Here is a 19687-nt window from a genome sequence, read left to right on the forward strand (position 1 = left end):
AATAATAAAACAAATATCTGACAAACAACAGAAAACTAAAGAATGAATATTTCTGAAACGGTAAAGCGACTTTACGCACAAATTTCGAAAGAGCACCGTAGACCAAATATTATTATAATAATAATAATAATAATAATAATAATAATAATAATAATAATAATAATAATAATAATACGTTCACTTCATCATTAATAATCTCAAGACACTGCATTTCATTGTGGAGTCTGGAAGCTTGCCTTGATGTAGAGACGCGGGTTGTTTTAGTTTTTACAACGCTTCAGCGTGCATTGCCGTGTGTCGTGGAACAGGCTTATTAAAATCCACATGAAAATATGTTGCTATTGCAGTCAATAGGGGATTGCAGCACACTGCGCCGAGTTAACACGCAGAGTTTGCTTTTCATTTTCAGTCTGAACAAAGCGTTTAAACAAAGCGTTCAGCAGCGAAAGGGGCGCGCTCATTACAGACTGCTCCGGTTCTGTTTTATTTCCAAATGCAATTAACTAATAGTCTGGGTCGTGTTTAATGGTCACTTCAGAGCTTCGGTGTTGTCGAATTTGCTTCTCGTTTTATAACAATGACACCCCTCCTGTTTTGAAGCACGCAAATCGGGCAAGCGATTCTAAAGGCTCGCTAAGTCGCTGCTGCCACTGGACACCTCGAGTCTTGTGTGGATCTTTACGCGTAAATCTGCACAAATTATATTGAACTGTATGATTTTAAAGATACCGTTAGCGTTTTCAAAATAGCTTGAATATGATACAATATGAACTATATTATATATTTACTATATTAGTATTAACTATTAACTGAATAACTCCCTTAGTAAAGAAAAAATGCTTTTATTAGCAAATTCTGCAATGCGCAATTTCTTTCGCCAAAAAAGCCTGTTCTCGTATTAAAAGACTGATCAATTCATTGATGATACTATTTGTCCCTCAAAATAAGCTCGTGTTTTGTTTTTCTATTCATATGCACTAAAAATAAACACGTTGAATTCATAAAGACGCGCAAACAAACCATCATAAGAGAAATAAAATACATGCACGCACCTTGCTCTAGTGTTTCCATGTGGGCACGCGTGTATTTTTAACTCGTGGTTCTGTTGCGGTCAGCAGGTGTATTCAGTTATTCTGTCCGCGCATGTGTATCTAGATAGAGGCTGTGGAGCGGTTTAATGCACGCTGCTTTCACAGGGCTATTCAGACTGACTCGTGGTCTCAGCAAAAACCCACAACGAGCTCTCTCAGCGCGAGGTGATTTTCCACTAGACTGCAATCGACAGAAGGGTATTTCTGCACGAAGGCGGCTCCTTTCTTTCATCAGATATGAACATGGCACGTCAGCATATGCATGCTTCATATCTCGAGCGTGCGTGCATGCAGGGTTCGAATCGGTGCGTTTTTGCATGGGGGGAGAGTTTGCGCGCTGCTTTAAGTTAATAGTTTAAACAATAGTCATTGTTTCAGGACGAGTTCTGCTAGATATGCAACTTGAGTTTCCCATTTAAAAAAAAGTAGGCTTTCAAAATCAGGGCATTCGCGTTCAGAGCAAACACAAAATACAAACCTTCCCAAAAGCGCTGGAGCGAGGGGCGGCCAAAGCGGACCCGTTCACTCCGGGTCTTTGTTCCAAACCCTGTTCTAAATCGTTTAATTAGTGAATCGAATAAATAACCGTCCATCCAGATCTCTGGAGTAGTTCATTATACTGCTCTTAATTATAAATACTTCCTGTATCTGGTAGTTGATTTTACTCTTATATGTCTCCGTATTCACGATTTTTCTCATTGCTCTTATTTGAAATCATTCTCATCTCTCACTACGTGCTCTTAATGGACTTTACTCGTATGAGTAAATATTGTTACTATGAATTAACTGCTCTTAGTCGAACTCGCTCCTAATTATAATTATTTACTGTATTTGTTATTTTGCTCTTATTTGAATTTGATCTTATTTGCTACTGATTATTTTGTACTTTATAGCTGCTGTGTAATGTGATATTCTGCAATGTGATATTTTATAATGTGATATTCTGCAATGTGATATTTTATAATGTGATATTCTGCAATGTGATATTTTATAATGTGATATTTTATAATGTGATATTCTGTAATGTGATATTTTATAATGTGATATTCTGTAATGTGATATTTTGTAATGTGATATTTTATAATGTGATATTCTGTAATGTGATATTCTGTAATGTGATATTTTATAATGTGATATTCTGCAATGTGATATTTTATAATGTGATATTCTGTAATGTGATATTTTGTAACAATTTTAAGTCGCAATGGATAAGTGCATCTGCTAAAAAAAAAAAATAGTAAATAAATAATAATAATGTTATCTGTTAAACCTGGAGTGGAATTACGGCCCTCCAGGACGGGAATTGGACTTCCCTGCATTGGGGTCTATACAATTTCTCTTCCAATGACGACACACACACAATGTAATAATTACTATGGGAGTTGTTGCACCTTTAATGAACTGCCGCGGGGTTGCAGAAATAAATTTGAACTTCAATGGGAATCGAATCCCAGGTAGCCCCACGTGTGCAATCGCACTCATGTTAATATTCTTATTGTTCCTGTACTTGTATGAATGGGAGCGCTATCTTCAAACAACAACATCACCTTTTAATATGGATCACAGCTCATGATTCTCAACAACACACCGAAAAAGACTGCACCTGTTCAAATCCTTTTTCACAAACACGTTTATTATTACTATTTAAATGTACAATTATTCAAATACAGTGATTATTATTAGTATTACAGCAAAATATATGTTATATTTAATATCATAATAATATACAAGATGTTTACAAAGAAATTTGTGGGCGTGCAGCATGAGAGGCTTGCTTGAATTTGAGTCTGGCTGTTTAAAGTTCATTTCAATACAAATGGGTAATATTTTACATGTGTAAAACAAGTGTCTCTCATTACTGTGTATTTGGTAAATGCATGCGGACTGGCACATCATTACAATGGTATTATGCATAGTTACAAAGTGCTTAGTGTGGATGTCTTTTTGCACGATATATGCAAGTACACAGCTGTAATAGAAAAGTGTTAGGGTTAGTGTTAGTGGATAGGGTTATATCTAGCACAGAGATTTCCACTGTAAGTACATTGTAACAATGCATAATAACATTGTAATTGTGTTATGCATGTATTTATTAACTACTATGTAAATGCACAGTGAATTGGACATCTCCACGGCTGCATTTATAGATCAGCATCACAGATTGAGCGATGCGTACTCCGTCTGAGAAGAAAGAGAAAGGGTTCAGGTGTTACAGGACAGCACAGGGTTACAATTTACATATTTAAATGCATTGTATTTTACATTAGGTACAGTAATACTACTAGGATGCAGCAAGTTAGGATCACAAGTTATATCTACAATGGCATATTAGTTGCGCAATAGTGCATTGGTTATATATTACTGCACACAAGCCACGTCATAATTAGACACACAAGTTTGTGCTGCATAGTGCATGTGTTTTGTTTTTATTTATTATCTTCTATAAATGTATTGGCTATGATTTGTGAACTGGTTGAGAATCCCTGAAGAAGAGACCTTTGAGATCTTGAAAGCCTGAGATTAATAATTGTTTAGTTAGTCCAATGAAAGGTATCGCCTCTCCTTCTCTTTGTCTATCAATAAATAAATAAAACCCTGAATCAGACTGATTACCGAGTAATCCTGGACTGTTCTGTGTCGTGCGGGGCGCTGAGGACGGCAGGGCGCGTCGCTGGACTTGTGATCTATAGATTGTAAAAAAAACAAACATGTTCTTATAGTAAAACTTTATAGCTCAGTAAAAATGCAATCAAATAAATATAACTGACTTTTTATATATTGTTATTATTTAGTCATTTAGCAGACACTTATCCAAAGCGACTTAAGTTTAGGGGGTGAACTATGCATCATCAACAACTGCTGCTGCTGCTGCAGAGCAATAGGACCTCGTTTGTTTTACGTCTCATCCGAAGGACGGAGCACAAGGAGGTGAAGTGACTTGCTCAGGGTCACACACACACACACACACACACACACACACACACACACACACACACACACACGCACGCACGCACGCACACATGCACACACACACACACACAGTGAGTCAGTGGCTGAGCTGGGATTTGAATGCAACTTCAAATTATAGTAATACTTCATAGTTCAGTAAAATGCAATAAACAGGGTCTGGTGTATATGATATGAATGATATGCGGATATTTCAAATGCAGAAATACCAGCGATCACAAAGAGAATATCCAGCAGTTACCGGTTTTAGTTTTATGAAGTCTTCTGTAAACACACGCCACAGACACCAGGACCAGAATTAGCAGGAGAACGACGGGCAGTCCGTAAAACAACACAGGAACGCAATCTGAAACAAAACATGCGCCACAGATATTAACAATATACATTATAATGTGTTATTATTATTATTTTTATTAATATTATTATCACACTATGTTTTATACTTTTAAGTATGTGTTCTTTAACACAATATGCAAAAGCAGCATTTTTACATTGTAACTTTTTATTGTTGAGATTTCAAATAATGACCCTTCGGCTACGTAATTCACCTTGTCTGCAGAGTGACGCAGAGGCTTTTTCTGTGACGTTTTTGATGTTGTAAGCCTCGCACGTTATAGCGCCGCTGTTCCATTGTTCCGCGCTGATTGTGACGTAGCTGCGCACGCTATAGGACCCGTCGGGTTCAATCTCTCCCTCCTCCGCGCTGCCCGGCGCGGCTGCCTCGGCGCCGATAGTCCAGAGGACTCGGTGCCGCCCCGGAGACGTGTCTCTCACCAAACACAGCACCGGAACCGGCTCGGTCCAGTCCGTATCGCCTTCAAACAGGCCCGGAGAGTATAACTCCACACTCGGGACAGTCAGCGGGTCTTTGAGTAAACACATACATTGTAAGTTTAGTAACCATGAAAAACAAAGTAAAGTAGCTGACGTCAGAGATCAAATGTTATCGTTACTCTTCACACCGCTCACTTTCTGCTGTTCACTCTCATTGTAAACCCAAAGCGTGTTCTTATTATCCTCCGAGCATAATTTAAAAAGATGCATCATCATCATCATCATCATCATCATCATCATCATCATCATCATCATCATCATCATCATCATCATCACATATTGCTTGATTTCATTTGTCAGCTTCTGTCACTGAATGTAAAACAGGGTAGTATAGGGTCCGAGTGAAAGACCGTCAAAGACAGTCACATCATTTTGGTGCTTTTTTTTGCCAATTTTTAAACATGCGTTTTGGATTGCAACGGGTTAACCGTTTTATACCGAGGGATTCCAAATATGAAAATTCAAATTAAGGAACTTCTGATGATTCTATTTCCAACACTTTGAATGCATTCTTTAGAACCCTTCCCTTCCTTTGTCCAATATTTAGGAATGTTTCTTTATAGAACCTACAGAAACCAGGGTTCCAATTGCAAAAGCCATAAATGATTACTGCACGGTATCCTTATACACATAGGTTACCAGGGTACATTTGCGCGGCAATTTTGCAGTTGTCCCCCTGTGGTTTTCCCATGGTTATGCTCTGCATTTACCACAGTTTACCCTGCTTTGCCAGGTTTTTTTATTAATACGCTTTATCATGCTTTCTTTGTGCTTTAATACAATTTGATGGGCTTTTACTATGAGAATCATTTAGTTTACCATGATTTTTAACATGCCTTACCATACCTCAATGTGTTTTGCAATGCTTCCCCATACCTCTCTGTGTTTTATAGTGCTTCCCTATGCTTTATCATACCTCTCTGTGCTTTTCAATGCTTCCCTATGCTTCCCCATACCTCTCTGTGTTTTACAGTGCTTCCCTATGCTTTATCATACCTCTCTGTGCTTTTCAATGCTTCCCTATGCTTTACCATATCTCTCTGTGTTTTGCAATGCTTCCCTATGCTTTACCATACCTCTCTGTGCTTTTCAATGCTTCCCTATGCTTTACCATATCTCTCTGTGTTTTGCAATGCTTCCCTATGCTTTACCATACCTCTCTGTGCTTTACAATGCTTCCCTATGCTTTACCATGCCTCTCTGTGCTTTACAATGCTTCCATATGCTTTACCAGACCTCTCTGTGCTTTACAATGCTTCCCTATGCTTTACCAGACCTCTCTGTGCTTTACAATGCTTCCCTATGCTTTACCAGACGTCTCTGTGCTTTACAATGCTTCCCTATGCTTTACCATACCTCTCTGTGCTTTACAATGCTTCCATATGCTTTACCACACCTCTCTGTGCTTTACAATGCTTCCCTATGCTTTACCATACCTGCCTGAGCTTTAAAACGCTTCCCTATGTTAAGCACTGCTATGTTTTAACGGTGGTACTTTTGTAAGGGAATAATGACATGCATTTTCAGACACGCTATTGCTTAATCAGCATAGAGACATCTATTCCAATGGTCTATATTTTCAGACACAATGCCTATTTAAAGCTGAGGGGACACGGTGCCGCTCTGGGGCTTGGAACTTGGTTTCAGGAGACTGTAGGTTTCAGGTCACTGCGCGGCACACCAGGCAGGGAGACTTGGGGTTTGATACAGCAAACCTCAAACCAGGTCTCCCGGTCTCCTGGAACCAGGTTTCAAGCCACATGGTCCTGAAAAAGTGGCTTCGTGTTCCCCCCGCTTCACATCAACAAGTTACGCCCTTGCCCAGCCAGCCAAACCCCATTCGCCTTACTTCAACAAACAGAACCAAAATACATTTTAAAACAGCTCGAAACCGATTCCTCCTTCCAGAACCGAGTTACTGTAAAGGTACTTACCTGATACAATGAGTTTGGTGCTGGACCCAGGTGCGAATTGAAGAGCTGCTGCTCTCGCTATACAGAAATACACGGCCGAGTCGTTTCTGTGGAGGTCCGCTATGGTTAAATTATACTGTCCGTTTTCGTTGTCGAGTGATCAAGAAAACCGACCGTCTTTTAAATAGAGACTGCTCAGGGATGTGACGATCTGGATTCGTCCGTTCGGCTCCTGCCGGTACCACGTAACGGCATATAAATAAGCGTTTATTTTACTTGGATCAACTCCGCATTTCAGCGTGATATTCCCGCCCGGTTCCGCGGTGTCAACAACGGGTTCCGCCAGCCCATCTGAAAAACAATAACAAAAACAAAAAGACACATAAATAGAACAAAATCAGTGAATATGGAAGCATCGCAAAGGCGTGATTTAGAAGCGCAGACTGTCTTTTATCGGATCTGCTCGGAGCAGCAGCCCGGACTGTCGGGTCGAACCAGCTGAACCCGTTCCAGTAAAGGAGAGGGGGACGGGTTCGCCGAATCGGATTGTCTGGGGAGGGCTTGTTCGCTCTCACAAAATCACACACGAAAAGATCCATCCATAATTTATTTTAGCTGAAATCTAATTTATGTTCGGAAACTGTTTTTTTTTTTTTTATTATTATTATTATTTAGTTTGCCATATAGGCACGTCGTTTTTATTTGAAAAAAAGTCAAATTCAAATTAAATTCAAATAAATACATTAAAACCTACATGCATTTAATTAAAATATAGCTGGGATCGAAATGAGAAAATGTCTACCAAGTACTGCTTCAGTCATCAGGCGTTAAATATTTATACACTATATCAAATTCTGTAAGAGAAAAGGATGCCATTGCAGTTTTACATTATATCAAATTGTCAACTAAAATCAATCTCAACTTTCACTTCTTATTTACTTAAACGTAGTCATAGTTTGCTGCAAAAGACGAGCTGTTTGAAATCCCTATTATACAATGAAATGATATCTATAGATATCTATCTAAATATATCAAATCAATTTTAGAATCATCGGATACTTACAGTGAGCGACCAAAACCAAAAGGCAGCCGATAGAACAGAATGCCATCGCTCCTGGAGTCCGAAGCGCAGTGTGATTGAATACGCGCCGTGCAGCCCGCAGTAAACAGCACCACTGTGCTTTCATCATTGAAACGAGATCTGATGCGCTTACATACGTGGCGGATCTCTCAGCTCGCTCGGTGATGTTTAACCAACTGTGTGGGCGTCGGCATTGCTCAGAGCGGATCACAATACAACGGGCACGGCATTGCTCAGAGCGGATCACAAAGCAACGGGCACGGCATTGCTCAGAGCGGATCACAAAGCAACGGGCACGACATGGTCCTAAATACGAGTCTAAAAAAGTGTGCAACTTTGCAGAAGTGTTTGTGTTGCGTGAAGCCGGTATGCAGAATACATCTGCTGCTTAGAAGAATATATATATTAGCAGAAAAGCTAATTTATCTCGCCTCAGTTTCTTGCACCAACACACACAGATACACCTGTTTCTGGAAGGCCCCAGAGTTTGTTAGAGAGCATATCTAAACAAACAGCATCACGAAGACAAAGGAGCTATCAAAACAAGTCCGGGATAAAGTTCTGGAGAAGCACCAATCAGGGTTGGGTTATAAAAAAAATATCCCAAACTTTGAACATCCCCCGGAGCACCATTAAATCCATTATTAAAAAATGGAAAGAATATGGCACAACCGTGACTCTGCCTAGAGAAGGCCGTCCACCAAAACTCAGTGACCAGGTAAGGAGGGCATTAGTCAGAGAAGCAACCAAGATGCCAATGGTAACTCTAAAGGAGCTGGAGAGATCCACAGCTGAGATGGGAGAAACCATCCATGGGACAACTATAACCCAGACTGGGCTTTATGGAATAGTGGTTAGAAGAAAGCCATTGCTGAAAAAAAACATATCAAATCCCGTTTGGATTTTGCCAAAAGGCATGTGGGAGACACAGCAAACATGTGGGAAAAGGTTCTCTGGTCTGATGAGACCAAAACTGAACTTTTTGGCCTTAGCGCAAAACGCTATGTGTGGCGCAAAGCCAACACTGCTCATCACCCTGAGAACACCATCCCCACGGTGAAGCATGGTGGTGGCAGCAGCATGTTATGGAGATGCTTTTCATCGGCAGGGACTGTGAAACTGGTCAGGATTGAGGGCAAGATGGATGGAGCCAAATACAGGCAAATTCTAGATGAAAACCTGTTTCAGTCTGCAAGAGACCTGGGACTGGGGCGGAGGTTCACCTTCCAGCATGACAATGAATCTAAACACACAGCCAAAGCTACACTGGAGTGGTTTAAAAACAAGAACCTGAATGTCTTAGAATGGCCCAGTCAAAGCCCATACCTCAATCCGATTGAGAATCTGTGGCAAGACTTGAAAATTGCTGTTCACCAACGGTCCCCATCCAACTTGACACAGCTTGAGCAATTTTGCCAAGAAGAATGGGCAAAAATTGCAGGATCCAGATGTGCAAAGCTGGTAGAGTCTTACCCAAAAAGACTCACAACTGTAATTGCTGCCAAAGGTGCTTCTACCAAGTATTGACTCAAGGGGTTGAATACTTATGCAACCAACAAATGTCTTTTTTTGTTTAATTAACTTTTGAGTCACAATAAAAAATATTATACACATTTTGTAGTGTTACAACCTGGAATTTAAATGGATTTATTTGTAAGACTTATAAATTATATTGCTATTAGTATGATTGGTATATATTATTATATTAGTATATATTAGTATGATAATATATAATTTATTGTACAAATCAATTATCAAGACGTTTCGGACTACAACTCCTTCATCGGCTGAACACAGTTTTTTTTTTGTATTCAGCCGATGAAGGACTTGTAGTCCGAACCATCCTGATAATTGATTATATATATATATATATATATATATATATATATATATATATATATATATATATATATATATATATATATATATTAACTTTTGAGTCACAATAAAAAAATTTTTGCACCTTCAAAGTGTTAAGTATGTTGTGTAAATCAAATGGTATAAATCCCAAATAAATAAATATATATATATATATATATATATATATATATATATATATATATATATATATATATATATATATAAAGAAAATGTGTACATGCATATTTTAGATTAGTTTACTGGTCTGCAGTGTTGAGAGTGGAGTTCTCTTTCCTATACTATTAGAACGCTCGCAGACGCTGGACAGTGGCACCACCTAGTGATGAAATATAGGAAGTGCCGCTCATATTGTAATAGACAATTCTTTATATATTTATTTAATATACAGGCACACAAAAAAAGAAATGCATATGTGTTTCTGAAATATCAGCTAAATAAAACAAATTTGCAAAAAACATTTAGTTATCCATTGCACAAAAACAAATGATTATAATTGTTTCTTACATACAGCACAGATAGGTACATATCTAAGATAGTATTTCTCTTAACTGTACAGACATGATCTGTAACTTTGCTTTAAAAAAACAAAAAAACAAAAAAATATTCTTATTTAAAATTGGATAATATGGTGAAGATAATACAATAAATTAATATTGAGAGAGAGAGAGAGAGAGAGAGAGAGAGAGAGAGAGAGAGAGAGAGAGAGAGAGAGAGAGAGAAAGAAACAACGAATCATACTAATAGCAACATATATTATTAAAACAATTCTGTAAAGCTTTTTTGTGGATACATTTATATAAAATGATTTCGGAATACTACAGACAGTAAACTTTATTAAAGTAATGGTTTTTTGTGGTTATTTTGGTACTTTCAAAAAAAATCTGCAGCACCATAATTTCAGTTGAATCCCAAAGTGTCAGTTACCTGGCATGTATGCATTTTGGATGTCTCCTGTTATAAATCAGCCAGTCGTGTAATAGCTTCTATCCCAATAGTGCAGAACATTGTTACACCCCCTCCCCATAACACAATTCTGAGAAACAATTCTGGTCTAATTAAATCAGTCATTGGATTCATTAGAGTACCAGGAATGGCAATAAGACTCCTATTGCACAGCAGTTTCAACCATTCCATGTTTTACTACTACCAGCTTGACTAGGTGTGTTTAGGTAACAGAAAGCTGTCTTCAATCCATTGCAGCTTTTTCTGCTGTTGTGCTCCTCGTTTGTGGAACTCTATTCTGCTTGACGTCATCAGGCAGGTTGAAGCATTGGATCCTTTTAAATCTCAATTGAAAACATACTTTTTTAATGTGCTTTTATATAATTGGTTGTAACTGGAGTTAATTAGATGTCTATATTAAGCAATTTTATGTTGTTAATTTAAAAAAAAAGTTAATTCTTAAAACATTTTTTAATTAAAAAAAACAGAAGATCTGGAAAAATATATTGTGACAATGCAGGGATGGAAATAAGACTTGCACAGCAGTTTCACCCATTCCAGGTCTTACTAGCAGCTTGATTATCCCCTGTGTGTAGAGTTAACAAGCTCAAGTGTGTCTTATTATTTAGCTCACAGTGAAACCAAGAATGGATCACACTGATAGGCAATGGGAGCCTTATTTTCATCCCTACGTCTGGAGTAAAAGAGAGTTCACTGACGAGGGCCGGCCACTAGGGGAGATAGTGAACCAGGTAAGAGTACCTCTCTCAGCCTCTAGATGTCTCTCTCTGCAGAACCACTCTCATCCTCTAGATGTCTCTCTCCTTGCAGAACCTCTCTCAGCCTCTAGATGTCTCTCTCTCTCTGCAGAACCTCTCTCAGCCTCTAAGTGTCTCTCTCGCTGCAGTACCTCTCTCAGCCTCTAGGTGTCTCATCCTCTCTCTCAGCCCCTAGATGTCTCTCCCTTTCTCTCAGCCTCTAGGTGTCTCTCTCAAATTCAAATTCAAATTCAAACTGACTTTATTAGCATGACGGGAGTGATCCAGTATTGCCAAAGCTTTTCATCACAAATGTTACATAAAATAAAATATAATGTTAATAACAGACAATATCAATCCCTCCCCCCTCCCTCCTTCTTATCAGGATGTAAACAATTTAATTCATCATAATAATATATCTGTGTTGCAGTGTTTCTGGCAGGCAGTGACAAGGCAAGGCAGCCTAATAGACAGGAGGACACTGGGTGCAAACCCAGTACATCACGCTCTTCAGAGCCAGATCTCTTTACCAAAGAGACAGGCTCTCCCTTGCAAGAGCTGTTACACATTTGGGATAGTTTCAGTGCAATACCTCATTTCCACCACAGGGGGGCAGTCTTGTACCGCTTTATATATATATATATATATATATATATATATATATATATATATATATATATATATATATATATATATATATATATATATATATATATATTGCACTTCTTTTGTGCAAATAAAAATCGAATGCAAAAACAGAAATAAAATAATAAAAAAAAACCTGTGGACAGCAGACTCTGAGCAGACTCTTTATCAAATCGCAAAAGACTTGCGTTCTTTGTTTTAGTTCTGTAGTTCTGTTCCATTTATTATACAGCGGCCATAAAACAACAGAACCACTGTGATATGAAAAAAGGTTAACCTATAAATTGCATTGATAAGACTGAATTGTTGTGCGTGCGTGCGTGCGTGCGTGCGAGTGTGTGTGCGCGTGTGTGTCTCAGTGTGTGTGCGTGTGTGTGCGCGTGTGTGTGCGTGCGTGCATATGTGTGTGTGCGTGTGTGTGTTTGTGTGCGCGTGTGTGTGCATGTGCATGTGTGTGCGCGTGTGTGTATATATAATTTATTATACAATATAATACAATATCTAAAACATGAATAGGTAGCGTGTGACTGTATGGATCGGAACAACAGGTCTGTGTTACCAAGCCGTATTGCGTTGGAGGAGCAGGGACTGCCTGATCATATGACTTGACCTGCGATCAAGTCACGTGCCACTTTTATCAGGTGTGCTGCTGCGCGAACGTGACGCAGATCAGAACCTGTAAATATCTGACAGAGCAGCACCCAGGAAGTGTGAAAGCGTTGTGTATGAGTGTTGTTCTATTAGATTTCTATGTAGCTTGTGTTTTGTAATACATATACATATATTTACTGCTTTTTCCATCCAGCTGAAGAAGGACTTGTAGTCCGAAACGTCCTGATGTAGATTTGGTTTTTGTATCAATTATTCACATTATGTACCTGTCACGGGTGACAAAGGTGTATGTGATTTATTGAATTATATTGTTGTGATTTTTAGAATGTTTTATTTATTTTTCCTTTTTTTCACAATGTGTTGTTGGAATGATTAATTTAAGCACGTTATTGATGTATTGATTTATTTTGTTTTTACGTTTTCGTAAACACGCTGTGTTACCTGTTCCTATGGCAACACCACCGGTGTCTACCGCTTGAAATCACTGTTTGGATCGCAGGTGTGGACAATAATTTAATCAGCTGTGCACTATAAAGAGGGAGGAGAAAGAAAAAACAGAGAAAGAGGATATTGGGAGACGCAGTTCAGAAAACAAGGTCAGAAAACAAAGTGAGAACAAGGCGGAACGAAAAGAAAGATAGGCAGAAACAAAATAGGGAGAAAGCAGAACGCGGGGGTAGAGAAAAGAACAAAACGGATACAAAACTAAAGAAAGCAAGGAAATCGGAGTGTTGCAGGTAGCGGCACGGGACTAGGATGTGAGGAATTTGGGGTGTTGTTGGCAGCAGTACGGGACACTTGGTGTACTGGGAACGAGACTAAAGAGAAATCGGGACGTGAGGAGCTGAAGACGACCAGCTGAGCGGCGTTGGCTGGAGAGAAGTAAAAAGCACGAGCACTTTGAGAGAGAGAGCTGCCCAAGACGCTGGACTGGGAGTTGTGGGTCGTCATCCTTCAGCTAAGTGTTTTGTTGTGGTGCATTATGCTTAAACTGCAGTAGAGTCACACACCTTCTCATTGAGCTATTGTTACTTTTTATTATAACTTATCAGCGGAGTCTTTTCCCTGTTCCCTGCCTTGCATTATAGCCAGAATTAAACTGATGCCCGTCTGTATTTTACTGCTACAAATGCTGTTAGATTATACTTGGCTGCTACACTAGACAGTGCTGCTAAATTGTATCTGCTGCTAAAATTATATAACGCTGCTAGACTATCTGTTGCTAAACTACATAAAGCTGCTAGGTTATATCTGTTACTAGATTATACTGTGTATTTATATATAGATCTAGATATATGTGTATTGACATATGGTTATAGATATGTGTTTGTGATTAATTTTAATCAGTAATTTGCTTAATAGTAATCTCTCTGGTTTTATTATACTATTTTAATTTGTTGTTTAAATTAGCAGATGAATTGAAATGTTTTGAAGTGCACTGATCCTTTGCTTTATTTTTATCAGGAAACCTGTGTCCTGTGCAATATCTTATTTTAGATCGAGAGTGGAGGCCCTACTCTGTTGCAGATTGAAACGTTTCTTTCTCCACTCAATTGACTCTGGGGAAGGCTCAGTGTTATTAGTCTGTTGGCTTGGACTCGGTGGTGGAGTGGCGCCCCCTGTTGGGGAAAGGGATAATTGAGCAGTTTTGAAATTTGGGGTGGCAGGAGATTGGAACCACGTCCCCTACCGACAATCCAGCCAGGGCAAGTGCAATATTGAATAAGGACTGGTCATGCACATTATTTTACTGTGCTATTTTGACTTTTCTTGTTAGTGACGAGGTGTGCTATACTAATGCCAAGTTTTGAATATTACCTGTTTTTAATAAAGAATTGCATATTGCTTCTTGTCTGTGTTCTTTGATGTGGGCTAGTTGCTGTCCCCCTTTGTTGATAATTCGAACCTGTGTCAATGAATGTAGAAGGTAATTATAATAGAACAGAATTCCTTATTTTCTTTAAACATAACGTGGCATAGTCTGGCTATTTATTTGGGGGGCACGACATACCCACATGACCTTTTTCTTTTTTTGTGATCCTTTTGGCACACAACAGTTTTCCTTTTTCATATATTAAGTATATGTATATTTGTATGCAAGCTCCTTACTATAAAGTAATCTTGGTCAGTCAGTGGGATTGATGTCTGTCTGTCTCAGATTGACCCCAGTGAGCTCACCCTCCTTCACACCCTGAGGAAGATGAGTCTGTACCCTGTTTATTTAGCAGGTCCTCATACCGTGATACAGCCATCCTGAAATGTCTTTGTATCAGAAACAGCTTCTATCGGATTGGCATTCAAATCAGTAGCAGGCTTGGTGGTCCAGTGATTGGAGAAATGGGTCTTGATACCAGGGGTTTCCCAGCTCAGCCCTTTACTCACTGTGTGTGATCCTGGGCAAGTCACTTAACCTTCTTGTTCTCCGTCCTTTGGATGAGATGTAAAAGCGAGGTCCTATTGGAAGTGACTCTGCAGCAACAGTTGTTGATCATGCACAGCTCAACCCCTGTGTTAGAGACCCCTGATTTAAGCTCATTTAATTGACTAACAAAAAGCGACTTCAATTGAAGTGATTTGTTGCCACTGTTGTGAGAAGCTAATTTTAACGCAATTCTGATCAGCAATGTGTTTTGAAATTGTGTTAAAAGGGAATCGAGAAAGGAATTGGGAATGGAATTTAAAAAATAAATGATGCCATGATATTTTCAATTATTATCAAAAGGTAGAGTAATAAACAATATGCCACAGAATCCATGCCTGCGAGAACAAGTTTATTGATGTATTTAGTTGTTTTTTTTTTTTAATTATGAAGAACATGCTGGCGTAATTTCAGAGTTTTGATATAGAGACAGTTTCTATACCATTTCAGAGGGTCTTCTTCAAAGGCTAAATAAACACCACGTGTTATATTTGCACCAGCATGGCTTATTCCAGCCCATTGATATTTCTATTACAATTCCAGTAACTGTCCATCAAATCTGATAAACCAATGAGAAATCTCAGAGAAACGCATGAGCCTTTTAATAGAGAAGGAACACGTGTGTCCCACGAATAGAAACGATGCACGCTTTCTTATTGTTTGCGACGAGGTGCACAAAACAGCGGGGTTTAAAATGCAGTGACAGACTGGATCTGATCGTCCAAATGGACAGTTTCCTCCTGGTGATGCTCGAGTCGATCTCAAATGTATTTTTAAGAAGAAACCATTTGAACATCAAGCGTTTAATTCCTTGTGTTCCTCAAAGGGTTAAAACAGACTCAGTTCTGTGTGCAGCTCTAGGCAAAAGTTTTGCCTCATCTAGAATTTTAGGACTGAGATATTATTTTAAAAAAAAAGCTATATGAACATAACTTACCTCTTTTATTTAAAATCATGTCATCAAAGAAACTATTAAATGATATAGAAAAAGTCTACCATTAGGAAGCCATTATAAGGCTACTGGTATATTATTTCATGTTAGATTTTGGAATGTCACATTTTTCAACTTTTTATCAGTTTGTATGGGGAAAAAAACAACGTGGTGTGTAATTAAATATGATTCATTATTCAGCCGGTTTCATTCGATTCAATTTGTTAATTCTACAGGGTGTTGCAAATTGTTTGGCCAGTTTGGAAAACAATTTAAAACTTGGAGGTGAGGAATCAGGTCTCAGGACAGCTGACCATCAGACTTCCCCTGATAATGATCATTTTAAACAGATATTAATCGTTTGAACTTTGCATCCGTCACAAATCTCAAGCAAGAAAGAAAATAAAAAACTAGCATCAAAACGTTCTGCTCCAAAGGATTAATTATTATTATTATTATTATTATTATATGCGTCTCTTCTTTCTGTTCTTCTTCTGGGATTCAAAGTCCAAGCTCGCGTAGGTGACCAGACTGCCCTCTTCACCTCTCCTCTGCAAGAGATCAACAGGGTTTATTAAATAATATATCATCAATAATAACACAGCACATACCAATAGCGGAACCTCTCAGCCAATAACTTTCAATTGGGATTCCAAATCCTGTCTCACAAGAACAGGACCCCATTGATGCACGGCGCAGCCGGCCGCGGATTGGCTTCATTATGAACCCTTTCAGCTATTTTCTAGATTTCCTACATGAAACGTGTTCAAATCCAGGACAGCCCTTCTAAAAGCCCACCACTCTCATCACAGGACAGCTCTTATCAGAATACGTAGTGAGGGGTCTTTTCTGACTTGGTTAAGGTCTTACATGCTCATATATGGTGTGTTATTTACCATTCGTGGGCATGTAAACCCTTCTTCCAGCGCGTACATCACGTGTAAACCAAGTCAGAATAGACCCCTGAATTTTTGAGTGTCAAAAACCTCAATTCTGTCTCAGATTGTACTGATCCCCCTGGGGAACTCGACGTCGTGCGCTGAAGGGATCGCTTAACTATAGACGCGAAACACTGAATCCCATTGACGTGCATACAATACAATACAATTTAGATTTCTATAGGATCAGAAAGCACTTCACACACACAACACAGTCTACAGGTAACCAGGGACAGAGGCAGATAGATAATAATAATAGTAATTTTAACTTACTACATTTGGTGACATTGTAAGGTGGTGTTTGAATTGGCTGAGTTAGTGTGTGAGTAGTACCAGGTGAGTGGCTAAATTGATTAGCATTTGATTTTGCTATTTGATTGGTTTCCACACAGTTTAGTTGGTTCTTTTGCCAAGCAGGTGTAACATTTAATCAAGCAGCTTATTTCGGCGCCAGCACGAAGTGCCAGCAAACTGAAGAGCCTCAACAAAAGAGCCGGGAGTCTAGCTGTGGGAGTCCAGCGAGGGGAGGCCTGCGCTGAGACGCTGTTTGACTAGATCCGAACCTAACGGGCCTCTAGAAGAAGCTATCTACTAGTCAGGTCTGTAGCCTCCACCCTACTGCTCCTACTGTGCCTTTTGTCTTGCTTGTCCTGCTATGACTGTCTCTCACATCCCTGTTCTGTCCTACCGTCCTCGTCCTCTGCCCTCCCTCCGCTGCTGCTCCTCCAACCCCTCTAACCTCATTTCTCTGCCTCTCCCCCCCTCCCGCACACTCTCTGGTGCACTCTGGAACTGTCACTCTTCTGCTAACAAAGCTGATTTCATCTCTGCCTTTGTCTCCCACCTCTCGCTCGATTTCCTTGCTCTCACTGAAACCTGGCTGTCCCCTGATAACACTGTTACTCCTGCTGCCCTGTCCTCTCTCTACGTCCTGTCCCATACCCCGCGTCTCACTGGACGGGGAGGTGGGACGGGTCTTCTCCTCTCTCCCTCCTTACTCTTTTCTGTCCCCTCCGATCTCACCTCACTCTCTGTCAATACCTTTGAATTTCATGCAGTCCAACTAACCTCCCTGTCAACTCCTGCTCATTGTTCTGTACCGCCCCCCTGGGCCTCTCACTCACTTTCTGGATGAACTCGACTATCTACTCTCCTCCCTCCCCTCTCTGTCTACCCCGACTGTCCTGTTGGGTGACTTCAACATCCATCTCTCCAACCCCAGCCTCTCTGCTGGATTCCTCCCTCTCCTTCACTCCTTCGACTTCTGTCCCTCTCCGTCCCCTCCTACCCACAAAGCTGGACCTCACCTTCTCCAGGGCCTGCTGCCCCTCCACCCTCTCTGTCACCCCCCTGGACCTCTCTGATCACTATTTCATCTCTTTTTCTCTGTCTCTCGCCCCTCTCCCTGCTCCTCCTACCCCCACTGTCACCTCTCGCCGTAACCTCCGATCTCTCTACCCCTCTGTCCTTGCCTCCACTGCTCTCTCTCACCTCCCTCCTATCGACTCCTTTTCACAACTCTCCGTAGACTCTGCTAGCTCCACCCTCTTCTCCTCACTCACCTCCTCCCTCGACTCCCTCTGTCCCCTCACCTCCCGACCTGCTCGCCCCTCCCCTCCCCATCCCTGGCTCTCCTCGGCACTCCGCTCTGCAAGAATCACATTGCGATCTGCTGAAAAGAAATGGAAGAAAACCAAACTCCCTGCTGCCCTAGACCTTTACCGCACTCTCCTCTCCTCCTTCTCCACTACTCTCTCCTCTGCTAAATGTGCTTATTTCCAATCTGTAATCCAAGCCTCCACTAACAACCCACGAAAACTATTCTCTACCTTCTCCTCCCTCCTAAACCCTCCCCCGCTCCTCCTCCCTCCTCTATCTCCCCTGATGACTTTGCCTCCTTCTTCTCTTCTAAAATCTCAGATATCCGCAAACTCTTTAACACCTCTCCCTCCCCCGCACCCCCTCCTGCTCCAACCCCTACACCCACTACATCCCCTACTAACTCACCCTCCTTCTCCACCTTCTTGCCCCTCTCAGACTCTGACCTCTCCTCCCTGCTCCAGGGTCACAAACCCACCACGTGTGCCTTGGACCCCCTCCCCACTCACCTCTTTCAAGCTGCTGCTCCTGCTCTACTCCCCTTCATCTCCTCCCTCCTCAACACCTCTCTACTTTCTGGTATCTTTCCCTCTGCCTTCAAAAAAGCCTCTATCACTCCCCTCTTCAAAAAACCTACCCTCGACCCCACCTCCCTCCAGAGCTACCGTCCTGTCTCCCTCCTACCCTTCCTCTCCAAAACCCTTGAGCAGACTGTACACCGCCAGCTCTCTGCTTTCCTGTCCAACCACTTTCTGCTTGACCCTCTCCAATCTGGCTTCCGCTCTGCCCACTCCACTGAAACCGCCCTCCTGTCTGTCACCAACTCACTTACGTGTGCCCGAGCTGCCTCTCTCTCCTCTGTCCTAATTCTCCTCGACCTCTCTGCTGCCTTTGACACTGTTGATCACTATTCTACTATCATCTCTTGCTGACCTGGGGATCTCTGGCACTACTCTGGCCTGGTTCTCCTCCTACCTCTCCAACCGCACTTACCATGTAACACTTGAAATGTATTTGCTTACAATTGTAAGTCGCCCTGGATAAGGGCGTCTGCTAAGAAATAAATAATAATAATA

At 40.5% G+C, this 19687-nt stretch overlaps 1 long non-coding RNA gene across 1 annotated transcript; it reads right to left on the reverse strand.

The window, feature by feature from the left end:
- Window positions 1–2846: 2846 nt before the first annotated feature.
- Window positions 2847–4406, reverse strand: LOC117965164 (uncharacterized). The gene is made up of 3 exons (XR_004661320.2): window positions 4300–4406; window positions 3705–3775; window positions 2847–3272 (listed from the first exon to the last, which is right to left on the reverse strand). It is a non-coding gene; the product is annotated as an uncharacterized LOC117965164 (long non-coding RNA).
- Window positions 4407–19687: the final 15281 nt, after the last annotated feature.

This window comes from Acipenser ruthenus, chromosome 35 (genome assembly GCF_902713425.1).
Source record: "Acipenser ruthenus chromosome 35, fAciRut3.2 maternal haplotype, whole genome shotgun sequence".
In the NCBI taxonomy this organism is placed as follows: domain Eukaryota; kingdom Metazoa; phylum Chordata; class Actinopteri; order Acipenseriformes; family Acipenseridae; genus Acipenser; species Acipenser ruthenus.